The sequence below is a fragment of the Scyliorhinus torazame genome, chromosome 29, assembly GCF_047496885.1.
Source record: "Scyliorhinus torazame isolate Kashiwa2021f chromosome 29, sScyTor2.1, whole genome shotgun sequence".
In the NCBI taxonomy this organism is placed as follows: Eukaryota; Metazoa; Chordata; class Chondrichthyes; order Carcharhiniformes; family Scyliorhinidae; genus Scyliorhinus; species Scyliorhinus torazame.
In genome coordinates, this window is record NC_092735.1 from 36,462,123 (window position 1) to 36,475,738 (window position 13,616).

The 13,616-nt window shown below is 43.7% G+C and overlaps 1 protein-coding gene across 11 annotated transcripts in view; it reads right to left on the minus strand.

Moving 5' to 3' along the window:
• The window catches only part of LOC140404059 (trinucleotide repeat-containing gene 6B protein-like), a 235,842-nt gene that overhangs the window by 86,059 nt on the left and 136,167 nt on the right, over window positions 1–13,616 (minus strand). The gene's annotated exons all lie outside the window — the stretch shown is intronic.

Consider the following 13,616-nt stretch of genomic DNA (forward strand, 5'->3'; position numbering starts at 1 on the left):
CCAAACGAATCCCTTTGCGACTCTGTTCGCTACTGAGCAATGAGGTGTCCAGATGATGGTAAAAAGGAACCGATGGAGAGTTACGGTGTCCTTTCTGATGGAACCTGCACCATGTTCGTTATTGTGAATGTTAAATGTTGTTTGTTAATTTAAAGTTTTTCATGGCCCCACGTCACCACTCTTTTAACGCCCACTGGCAGTTAATGGAACAAGTTTGTCGACAGGCAACCGTTCAGAGGAACTAGTTTGTCGGCAGACAACCAATCATAACTACTCTCCTGATTTGAAGGTAATCGCGAGAGGCAGCCCCCACAACAACCACATATTCGTTCCGTTCTTGCCGGTCTGAACGACAGTGGAGAAACGGCACTGGCCCCCGCCCTGCCTGATGACCCCCCTCTGGTCAGCTACGCTCGGGTAGAGCGCACACGGCACTGGTCACCGTCCTACCCGGGGATTCCACCCATTCTTACCCGCCGCGCCCCATACGCATCCCATTTTGGCTCGTTAAGTTCAAAACTCTTTTGTTTCTTTATGGCAACCCTTAGGTTGCTTCCAAATGCTATTTACATCCTCGAACACTGGGGTGGTAGATCGCACAGGCTGTGAGACGGCTCGCATTGTGTCAAGTTTTTCGCAGATGTCTTGTCCAAAATATCTGGTTTAAAAAAATTTTTTAAATGAAGGAGTCAAAGATGGTGACCAATTATAATGGGCAATTGGCAATAAAAGGACAGAGAGACAGACATACGAGATCTTAAGCAAGATAATAACAGATATTATGCTTGTGTCCATAGAACTTCGGAGCCTCAGAAGAAAAGAAGGCAGAAAGAAGGAAAGATGAAGACAACCATCATGTTCTACAGTTGGATCTTAGCGGGATCCCTCCAGTTGCGCATGGCCGCTACCCCCCTGACCCCTACCACACAGGCCGTGAATGTTTCCCACCCCTGCCATACACTAAACCCCGAGATAGTTACCGATACACCAACCTGGTGTGACCAGTTCATCACCTGGTATTCCCTATCCTACGTTGCGGAATCATTATTAGTACTTACAATACTCTGCAGTGTCGTTCAGACTCTAAGACTGAGGAAATGGCAGAGGAAAGCCTCCCGCACTTGCACTCCAATATACACCCTCAGATCCCCTATTTTCGGACTTCAACAAACCCAACAACCCCTTTAAGTGAATTAAAGGGCATCCGTTTTCCTTGTGTGTGTTTTGTTCGTTCCAATAAAAAGAAATATAAAACTCTGTGCTCGACTGCCAAGCCAGAGAAACTGGTGTTGCTGCTATTTGTACAGTTTAAAATGTGGTAAATTATTTTTGATTGCATGGGTAAGGAAGTTTAGTTAAGGATAGTTAGAGGTTCCAGTTTTTTATTTTGTAATGCATGCCTGAATGTCATAGCCCCCATAGAATTTTATAATGATGTACATAAATATTTAGGTAAAAGTTGCAATTCATAGAACAGAGCAGTGTTGAGCCTATGAAGTGCTTACGGGTGTCCAACTCGGGAGGAAAATGAAGACGACGCGGTTATTTGATCCTTCACGCTTCGCGTTGAGGATCACAAGGAGGGAGTGTAGCCACCTGGGATGGCCACTTCCAGAATACAAAATGGACATTTACAAAGATTGCAGGGAAAAATGGACAATGTTAAGAAAGCAAGCAGGCACGGAGCCTGTCTGCATATTGGAGCCGCAGCTCCCAGACAAGACTGGAACTGTAGGCCCATTAGCATATGGATGGCCCATCTCCAGGAACAAAGGAAGATACTTAAGTAACCGATCTGGCCCCAGACCTTGCGGTGCCAGTTCCCCAAACCGAAAGCAGAAAACAAAGCAGGCCAACGGCCACCTAGGACACGCCCAGCCATCAGGGCACCCACCCCTTTATTGGTCAAGATCAATACGAGTGATCAAGGTACAGCCCAATTAATTGGGGCCAAGTTCAAGGCCCGCCCAAAAGCGCGCGAAGCCCCTTCAGGTATAAGAAGGCCCCAAGAGAGAATCGCTCTCTTGGACTCGGCTCTCACAGCGGAGAGACCTGTCCACAGCTGCACCAGAAGCAAGTAAGTCCAAGGTCAACGCTTGCTGCCAGACTGATGACCTTAGCTGTTCCCCTTCACCACTTCGACCCCAGCAGCCTCAGAACCGAACAACGGCCATTGTTCCTCTGACTGAGTCGGCGCCCAAAGCTAAGTATAGGCTTTAGTAGTAGTGATAGTTTAGTCTGTAGCGTTTCGTGCATGAGTAGATATTACTGTGTGTGTAAATAAATAGTATTGACTTTGAACTAACTAACTGGTGTACCGACTCTTTGATCAGTATTCGGGTTTGAACCTTGTGGCGGTATCGAAAGATACCTGGCGACTCTAGAGCAAACATAATTAGGATTAAGGAAGGCGACCATATTGACTGCCATATTCAGAGCCAACCAAAGAGAGCAACACGGGTGTTTCCAGAATCTAGGGAATTTTGGAACTTAACAACCAATGCATCCACTATCTGTCCAGCCATTTCTTTTAAGACCCGTGGATGCAGGCCACTGGTCCGGGGAATTTGTTCGTCTTTAGTCCCATTTTTCCCAGTACTTTTTCTTCAGTGATTAAGAGAGTCAAGTTTCTCCCTCCCTTTTTGCCTCTTGATGTCCTACAATTCTTGGGATGTGTGATGTGTTTTTGACCGTGAAGACAGATATAAAATATTGTTCAAAGTTTCTGCAATTTCCTTTGTTTCTTTGTTATCCCCATTATTAATTCCCCAGTCCCACACACTGAAGGACCTTATCTATTTCTCTTCTTTTTAATATACTTGCAGAGGTTTTTACAGTTTTTATATACCTTGCCCGTTTCCTTGCATACACTAATGTTTCCCTTTATTTATTTTTTCTTCATCCTTTGCTGGATTCTAAAATTGTTCCCATCTTGCCTACCACTAATATTTGTAGCATGGCGCACCTTTTTTTTCAATTTGATACCATCCTCAATGTGCTTAGTTAGCCATGGACGGTGCATCCTTCTGGTAGCATCTCTTTCATATTAGAATAGATCTTTGTTGAGAATTATGAGATATCCCTTTTATTGTCTGTCACTGGTTCCCTACCACCTCACTTTCCAACCTATTTTCCATTCTACTTTAGCCAACACTGACTGCCTTCAAAATCTTGTAATTGCCTTTCCGTTTTATGATACTAGTTTCAGACCCACATTTCTCACCCTCAAACTGAATGGGATATTGTTTTCTGTTATGATCACTTTTACCTAAAGATCCTTTACTATGAGGTTTAGTTTTGGTTTCAGAATACATTATTCAAAGAAAATGTCCTTAATACACTCTCTGAACTCACCCTCCAAGCTACCTTTGTTAATTTGATTCAGCCAATCGATATGAAAATTAAAATCACCCACAATTATTGTGGTGCTTATATTTACAAGCCCTCATTATAACTTATTTATACTGTTCTACAGTGTAGCCGCTGCTAGTGGGGCCTATAAACCGGTCACCAGTGACTTCTTTCCATTAGTATTTTCTATCTCTGCCCACACTGATTCTACATTTTGATCCATCAAACCAAGATCATTTCTCACTACTGTACTGAACTTATCCTTTATTAACAGAGACAGCCCACTTCCTTTTCTTTCTTCTTGTCCTGTTGATATACCAAATACCCTTGAATGTTCAGGCCCCAACAGTGGTCACTTTGCAACCATAATAGCGATCATATCATACTCCTTTATTTATCTTTGCGCCAAGTGTGGCATCAAAGAATCTTGGCAAAACCTGAAGTCAATGGCAGTCAGGGGGGAAACATTCCAGTTAGACATCAATCGTCTCAATCCCACAACATAATTGTAGGAGTTCTTCGGGTGGGTGTCCTAAGTCCAACCATCTTCAGCTGTTTCATTAACTACCTTCCTTCCATTATAAGCTCAGATGGGGATGTTCACTGATGATTGTCCAATGTTCAGCACCATTCACAATTCCTCAGATACCGTGTGCATATTCAGTAAGAGCTGGACAATATTCAGACTTGACTGACCAGGAACATTCACACCACTCATGCTAGGTTATGACCATCTCCAACAAGAGAGAGTCTAATGCTCTTCCCTTGTCATTCAATGGCATTACCATAGCTGAATCCCCAACTATCAACATCCTGGGATTATTACGGAGCAGGAACTAAACTGGACTAGCCATATAAATAGTGTGGCTACAAGAGCAGGTCAGAGGCTGAGAATTCTGCGACAGGTAACTCACCTTCTGACTTCCCAAAGCCTGTCCACCATCTACAAGGCACATGTCAGGAGTGTGATGGAATACTCTCCACTTGCCTGAATGAGTGCAGCTCCCACAACCCTCAAGAAGCTAGACACTATCAGGATAAAGCAGCCCACTTAATTAGCATCCCACATTAAACATCCACTCTCTCTATCACTGACACACACTGGCTGCAGTGTGTAAAACCTACAATATGCACTGCAGCAGCTCGTCAAGGCTCCTTCCTCAGCGCCTTCCAAGTCCATGAAGTCTACCACCTAGAAGGATAGGGACAACACCAGCACCCAGAAGTTCCCTTCCAAGTCACACAGCATCCTGACATGGAAATATATCACTGTTCCTTCACTGCTGCTCGGTCAAAATCCTAGAGCTCTCTTCCTAACAGAACTGTGGGTTTAGCTACACCACATGGCCACAGCGGTTCATGAAGATGGCTCACCAGCACCTAGCCAAGAGCAATCAAGGTTGGGCAATAAATGCTGGTCCAGCCAGCAATGCCCGAATCCCAGTAATAAATAAATTAAAAACACATCAATGTTGTTATGAATGCTGCATGCAGTCAGATAAAGAGCTTTTCATTCCTTCTTTTTATTATTTTTCCCTCTTCTTTGACCTTGTTTGCTTATGCATGCAAATGCTTGAGGCTCTGTTCCTTCCTCTCACATGATTATCATTACTCGATCTCTACCCTCAACAATTCTCAACATTTCTCTTTACGTTTCTGAATTGCTCCTCACGTGAACCCTCCATCCACCCACCATCTCAACTATTTTGTTTAAAGCCACTCTACAGCCCTAGTTATGCGATTCGCCAGTATACTTTCAGATGAAGCCCATTCCAATGGTAGAGTCCCTCTTTCCCCAGTACCAATGCGCAATGAATCAAAACCTTTTTCTCCCACACCAATCTTTGAACCACATATTTAACTTGCTAATCTTAGTGGCCATGTGCCAATTTGCTCATGACTCAGTTCGCAATCCTTTACAACCTTTGTGGTTCTATTTTTTAAATTTAGTCCCTAACTGGTCATACTCCCTCAGGAGAACCTATTCCAAGTCTTCGCGATGCCTTTGGACAACGACAACCGAATCCTTTCCCTCCTACTCAAATGTCCTGGTCCAGCTCTGAGATAGTGTTTTAACCCTGGCACCAGGCAGCAACACAATCTTTGGGATTCACACTCCCAGCAGCAAAGAACAACTAGCCCCCTTAACTATACGGTCTCCTATTACTATGCTTCTTTATACCTCCCCACTTGAATGGCTCCCTGCACCCCAATGTAGTGGTCAGTTTGCTCATCCTCCCTGCAGTCCTGGCTCTTGCCCCCAAAGGCTGCAAGAACTTCAAACTTATTGGACAATTGCAAACATAAATGCCCATTGCAACCTTCTGGATCTCCATATCTGCCTTACTCAGTCACACCCTCTGTCCCTGACCATGGACCAAATATGAAGCATCTAGCCTAATTGGTGGGAATGCCTCCTGGAACAAAACGCCCAGATAATGTTTCCCCTCCCATATGCATCGCATCAACTCAGAGCTGCAGATACTTTCAGCAGATGTAGTTGCCATGGATCACAATGGTGTCCACAAGCTCACATATGCTACAGGTTCAATACGCCACCTGCACAGTCATCTATGTACTTAATTTAGCTAATTAGGTTTCTGTTTAGAACTACCACTCAACTGCTATCTGTAGTTATACCTAGTTAAGCTATAAATTGAATGGATTAGATCTCCCCAGTACCAGTTTAACTACTGCCCGCGTAGAGGGATAAAATATTAAAACCTCACCAAATAATCACCTACCTACAAACGTAATTAAAACTTTGAACACTCACCAGCTTCTTGATGCAGAGAAGTTCCAATCTGCACCAAATTCCTGAATTAACACTTGTACCTTATCACACTCAGCACTCACATACCTCACAGCAAAGGGTTTATCCTGACCTGACCCATTGTCGGGGCACATGTGCTTTGCAGTAAAGACAAACGGATAGTAATTAGAAATGGATATTCAATGGTAGTGCTCCTATGCCGTCAACAAACTCAGCGGGGTCTAGAAATTAAATCTAGGATTTGCCTGGTCTGCAAAAACTCAGCAACTCATTGGATGAACTCACTGAGCATTTGCTTAAGAGCAAGGAAATGGAGTTTCTGGTCAACCTAAACCATAATGCACAATAAACACATCACCTCTCTGATAACACCATAATAATAATAATCATTTATTGTCACAAGTAGGCTTCAATGAAGTTACTGGCTGGAAGCGTTAAAAAAAGCTGTTCCTACCAACTTGTTTCATCTTCTTCCTTGTCCTCAGACAAGACTGCTCCGCGTTAACTATTATTACTTACTTATAATTCTCCTACTGGGAGAGAAAATTGCTTTTACTTGTGGTCAAAACAAGGGTTGTCAGATCAGACTTCAGAGACAAATAGAATTTACAGTGCAGAAGGGGGCCATTCGGCCCATTGAGTCTGCACCAGCCCTTGGAAAGAGCATCCTACCTAAGCCCACACCTCCACCCTATGCCCGTAACCCAGTAATCCCATCCAGCCATTTTTGGACACCAAGGGCAATTTAGCATGGCCAATCCACCGAACCTTCACGTCTTTGGACTGTGGGAGGAAACTGGAGCACCCGGAGGAAACCCATGCAGACACGGGGAGAACGTGCAGACTCCGCAGACAGTGACCCAAGCGAGAATCAAACCTGGGATTTGGAGCTGTGAAGCAACTGTGCTAACCACTGCGCTACCATGCCACCCAAGACTTCAACTCTTCTCCAAAGTCATCTCATAATCTCTCTTTGCATCCTTTAGCTCCCGCTAGTACTAACATCATCTCCCCAAGCTGAAAAACAAATGCACTTCCCAGGAACTGAAAACACATCAACTCTCCAGGGACTGTTTTACCATACACTTCCAAGTACGCCACAATCTCATCCTTAATAAGGTAAATGAGTTGATGGCGCGAATCATTGTGAATGACTATGATTTAGTGGCCATTACGGAAACATGGTTAAAGGATAGTCACGGCTGGAAGTTAAATATCCAAGGGTATCAAACGATACGGAAGGACAGAGTGGATGGTAAGGAAGGTGGTGTAACTCTGTTACTTAAGGATGACATCCGGGCAATAGTAAGGGATGACATCGGTGCTATGGAGGATAAGGTTCAATCGATTTGGGTGGAAATCAGGAATAGTAAGGTGAAAAAGTCACTGATAGGAGCAGTCTATAGGCCACCAAATAGTAACATTATAGTGGGGCAGGCAATAATCAAAGAAATAACGGTTGCATGTAGAAATGGTACAGCAGTCATCATGGGGGATTTTAATCGACATGTTAATTGGTTTAACCAGGTCGGTCAAGGCAGCCTTGAGGAGGAGTTTATAGAATGTATCCGCGATAGTTTCCCAGAACAGTAATGGAGCCTACGAGGGAACAAGCGGTCCTAGATCTGGTCCTGTATAATGAGACAGGATTGATTCATGATCTCATAGTTAGTGATCCTTTCGGAATGAGCGATCAAAATATGGTGGAATTTAAAATACAGATGGAAGGTGAGAAGGTAAAATCAAACACTAGTGTTTTGTGCTTAAACAAAGGAGATTACAATGGGATGAGAGAAGAGCTAGTAGACTGGGAGCAAAGACTTTATGGTGAAACAGTTGAGGAACAGTGGAGAACCTTCCAAGCGATTTTTCACAGTGCTCAGCAAAGGTTTATACCAACAAAAAGGACGGTAGAAAGAGAGAAAAATCGACCGTGGATATCTAAGGAAATAAGGGAGAGTATCAAATTGAAGGAAAAAGCATACGAAGTGGCAAAGTTTAGTGGGAGACTAGAGGACTGGGAAATCTTTCGGGGGCAACAGAAAGCTACTAAAAAAGCTATAAAGAAGAGTAAGATAGATTATGAGAGTAAACTTGCTCAGAATATAAAAACAGATAGTAAATGTTTCTACAAATATATAAAACAAAAAAGAGTGGCTAAGGTAAATATTGGTCCTTTAGAGGATGAGAAGGGAGATTTAATAATGGGATATGAGGAAATGGCTGAGGAACTGAACAGGTGTTTTGGGTCGGTCTTCACAGTGGAAGACACAAATAACATGCCAGTGACTGATGGAAATGAGGCTATGACAGATGAGGACCTTGAGATGATTGTTATCACTAAGAACGTAATGATGGGAAAGCTAATGGGGCTAAAGGTATACAAGACGCCTGGCCTTGATGGAATGCATCCCAGAGTCCTAAAAGAGGTGGCTAGGGAAATTGCAAATGCACTAGTGATAATTTACCAAAATTCACTAGACTCTGGGGTGGTCCCGGCGGATTGGAAATTAGCAAACGTGACACCACTGTTTAAAAAAGGAGGTAGGCAGAAAGAGGGTAATTATAGGCCAGTTAGCTTAACTTCGGTAGTAGGGAAGAAGCTGGAATCTATCATCAAGGAAGAAATAGCGAGGCATCTGGATGGAAATTGTCCCATTGGGCAGAGGCAGCATAGATTCATATAGGGCAGGTCGTGTCTAACTAATTTATTGAAATTCTTTGAGGGCATTACCAGTGCGGTAGATAACGGGGAGCCAATGGATGTGGTATATCTGGATTTCCAGAAAGCTTTTGACAAGGTGCCACACAAAAGGTTGCTGCATAAGATAAAGATGCATGGCATTAAGAGTAGAGTAGTAGCATGGATAGAGGATTGGTTAATTAATAGAAAGCAAAGAGTGGGGATTAATGGGTGTTTCTCTGGTTGGCAATCAGTAGCTAGTGGTGCCCCTCAGGGATCAGTGTTGGGCCCACAATTGTTCACAATTTACATAGATGATTTGGAGTTGGGGACCAAGTGCAATGTGTCCAAGTTTGCAGACGACACTAAGATGAGTGGTAAAGCAAAAAGTGCAGAGGATACCGGAAGTCTGCAGAGGGATTTGGATAGGTTAAGTGAATGGGCTAGGGTCTGGCAGATGGAATACAATGTTGACAAATGTGAGGTTATCCATTTTAGTAGGAATAACGGCAAAAGGGATTATTATTTAAATGATAAAATATTAAAACATGCTGCTGGGCAGAGAGACCTGGGTGTGCTAGTGCATGAGTCGCAAAAAGTTGATTTACAGGTGCAACAGGTGATTAAGGAGGCAAATTGAGTTTTGTCCTTCATTGCTAGAGGGATGGAGTTTAAGGCTAGGGAGGTTATGCTACAATTGTATAAGGTGCTAGTGAGGCCACACCTGAAGTATTGTGTTCAGTTTTGGTCTCCTTACCTGAGAAAGGACGTACTGACGCTGGAGCATGTGCAGAGGAGATTCACTAGGTTAATCCCAGAGCTGAAGGGGTTGGATTACTTGGAGAGGTTGAGTAGACTGGGACAGTACTCATTGGAATTTAGAAGGATGAGGGGGGGGATCTTATAGAAACATATAAAATTATGAAGGGAATAGATAGGATAGATGCAGACAGGTTGTTTCCACTGGCGGGTGAAAGCAGAACTGGGGGCATAACCTCAAAATAACGGGAAGTAGTTTTGGACTGAGCTTAGCAGGAACGTCTTCACCCAAAGGGCTGTGAATCTATGGAATTCCTTGCCCAGTGAAGCAGTAGGGGCTCCTTCATTAAATGTTTTTAAGATAAAGATAGATCCGTTTTTTGAAGAATAAAGGGATTAAGGGTTATGGTGTTCGGGCCGGAAAGTGGAGCTGAGTCCACAAAAGATCAGCCATGATCTCATTGAATGGCGGAGCAGGCTCAAGGGGCCAGGTGGCCTATTGCTCCTAGTTCTTATGTTCGTAATAATGGACTCTAAAATCTTATCAATGATTGAAGTCAGACTAACTGACCTATCATTTCCAGTCTTCTGCCTCCCCCCTTTTATAAGTATTATTTTAGCCATTTTCCAGTCCTCTGGGACCCTCCCTGGCTCCAGTGATTCCTGAAAGATCACCACCAATGCCTCCACAACCTCCTCGGCTACCTCCATCAGAATCCTGGGGTGTAGTCTGTCCGGTCTGGGTGATCCACTTTCAGACCTTTCAGCTTCCCCAGAACCTCCTCCTTAAGTGACAGCCACTACACTCACCCCTGCCTCAGAGGTTCTGGTCTGCCACTGGTGTCTTTCACGGTGAAGACTGATGCAAAGTACCCATTCAGTTCCTCTGTCATTTCTTTATTCCCCATTACTACTTCTCCAGTCTCATTGTCCAGTAGTCCAATGTCTATTCTTGCCTCTCTTACCTTTTACATATCAAAAAAAGTCTTGCAATCTTCTTTTCTATCGCTGGCATGCTTACACTCATTTCATCTTCTCCCCCCTAATTACGTTTTAAGTTGTCATCTGCTTGCCTTTAAAGGCTTCCCAAACCCCCGCCACATTGTATGTTTTTTCTTTTGCTTTTAGGCTGTCCCCGACTGTGTTAGCCATGGTTGCCTTGTCCTCCCCTTAGCATGTTTCCTCTTCCAGTCAACTCTGGCCAGCTCCCCACATCCTGACTACTACCAGGGGGCCTGTACGTAACTCCCATCAGGATCTTTTTTCCTATGCGATTCCTGAACCCTACTCACAGATTCTACTCCTTCCAACCCTATGTTGCTTCTTGCTATCAAATTAATTTTATTTCTTACTAACAAGGCACCTCTGCCCCTCTGCGCATCTGCCTGTCCTATCGATAGGGCACATATCCTTGGATATTTCGATTCCAGCTCTGATCCCCTTGCAGCTACAACACTATAATGCCCACAACATCGTACCCGCCAATTTCAATGTGCGCAACAAGCTAATTTACCTTGTTTCATATACTGCGCACATTTGGGTACAACACCCTCAGTCCCGCGTTGACTGCCCCCCTTCTCATAGTTGTCCCCTTACCTGCTGTGCTTGAAGTTAGATTTCTGCCAATTTCCGTATTCTCTGTTTAATTACTTGTTCTGGAAATTTTACTAACCTTTCCTGAGCCCTTGGTCCCTTAGCTAGTTTAAAGGCCTTAATCTGCACTCCTACCTTCTCCTTTAACTTTTATTTTCAAATTTTCCATACAACTGAACCCTCCCTTCCAACTATTTAGTTTAAAGCCCTAGCTACAACCCTAGATGTGAGGTTCACCAGGACTCTGGTGAAGAGCGTCCCATCGGAGCAGCTCCCTCCTTCTCCAGTACTGGTGCAAAGTCTCATGAATGTGAACCCAATTTTCCCACACCAACCTTTGGGATGGTAAAAAGGAATATCAAACATTTCTATAAATATATTCAGAGAAAGCAGACAAATAAGGAGATGGCGGGGGACATATAACATCAATCTTTAAAAATGCAAAAGAGGTCTTGCAGTGGGTAGTATCCCTTCCAGGCTCACGTTTCAGCCCAGGAATTGGATGGTCAACGAAGGTGCATTCATAATGTGGCCAAACAAGTTGAGCATCAACTTGTAAATCCAACACACGCCAAGGGCAGGTGGTAAGAGCAGGAAAAATTCCTAGTCAGCCATGTGATGGAAAGGAACTGGTGCCAACACTATCCATAGCACCAAACAAAAGTGTATGCTGTCACAGTAACGCAAACGTTTGACTGGTTTGTTCAGTTGGCTGGATAGCTAATGTGGATCAGATTCATGCAAACAACACGAGGGTTTGATCTCTTTTCCGGCTGGGGTGGATTTGAGACCCGTCTCCTTGCCTTACCCATGGTGGAGATTGTGGCGCTGTGCGTTGGACCTGCCTTCTGGCAGAAAACTCAAGAAGATGATAAGAGTGCCATCCAACTACAAGCCAGGGAGCCTGACATACGGGGTGGGTAAAGTAAAAAAATATTTAAAATCTGCTCTTAAGCTAAGAGGATAGCACGAGGTCATGGGAGAAAGATCTTATTCAACAGACCTTTAAGATTTCATATTTATAGAATCTCTACAATGCAGAAGCAGGCCATTCGGCCCATCAAGTCGGCACTGACCCTCCAAAAGCGCATTCTACCCAGGTCCACTGCCCCGCCTACCCCATACTATCTAACCTGTACATCCTTGGACACTAGGGGGAAATTTAGCATGGCCAATCCACCTAACCTGCACATCTTTGTGAAATAACAAACAAAAATTGAAGTAATTTCTCTGGATACTATATGGATTTTATTTCAGCAAAGTATTTAAAACCATGATACACTAAGGGATCCCTGGACACCAAGGCAATTAAGGGAATTGGAGATAGGCAGGAAGGTAGAGCTGAAATAGGAGCTCAGCCATGATCATACACAATAATCATACTTAATAGCAGAGTAAGCTCAAGGACTGTGTGACCTACTACTGCTCTTTTTCTTGTGTTCATACAGACAAGCAATCAATCCACAAGGTTCAAATGCTTGGAATGAGGACAAACATTGGAGGTGGATAGGAAAATGACAAAACTAGAGAGAGCAAAGATTGCAGTGAATGGTATTGTGTGAATGTTACACACAGTAACTAGCCAGGCAATTTCTGTTTACAGTCCATAATAGTAATTGGTGGCTAACCACCTGCTCAAGGGCATTTTGGGATGGGCAATAAATGCTGACCTGGTCAGCAACACTCATATCTCATGAGCAAACATATATTAAAAATATTGAGGCGGGGCCAGAAAAGAACTTAGTTTGCAGTTGACACCAAATTGGAAGTGGAGCAACTGCTCCAATAGTAAGGAATTTGCTCACCTCATACAAAGAATCTGAAAAGGTTGGGAATTGGCCTGAGTGCCAAATTGTAATTTGTACAGTTGGATGCAAGGTAACATTCTGGGGTAGGGCAAATAAACACTGGCAACATCAACTAAATGGGTATCTGCAGTAGGTCTCAACAGAGGGAGAAGATATTGGTGTTTAGCTCACAGAAATACAAAGAGCAATTTAGCGTGGCCAATCCATCTACCCTACACATCTTTGGGTGGTGGGGGTGAATCGCACACAAACACGGGGAGAATATGTAAACTCCAGAGACCCAGAGCCGGGATCGAACCTGTGATCACGGCGCGTGAGGCAGCAGTGCTAGCCACTGCACCATCGTGCTGCCCCTTGGAATGGACATCCCTAGGGGACAAACTTTAAGGGAGAATTAGACATTTATTCGAGGGAACAGGCAATTGAGAGCTATTCATTCGTGGGACAGGTCAGATGGATTTCAGTCCTGTATTTTCACATGCTCCTAATTGCATGATGTTAAATTTCATCCATCTGGATTAGTAGAACAGTAATGTGGCTGTTATAGTCAACAGGTATAGAGACAAAGCAGAAATGGCAATGTAAACCAGGAACATTGACCGATAGATGTGGGGGATTTGTTAAGAAAGCTACATTTGGGTACATATTG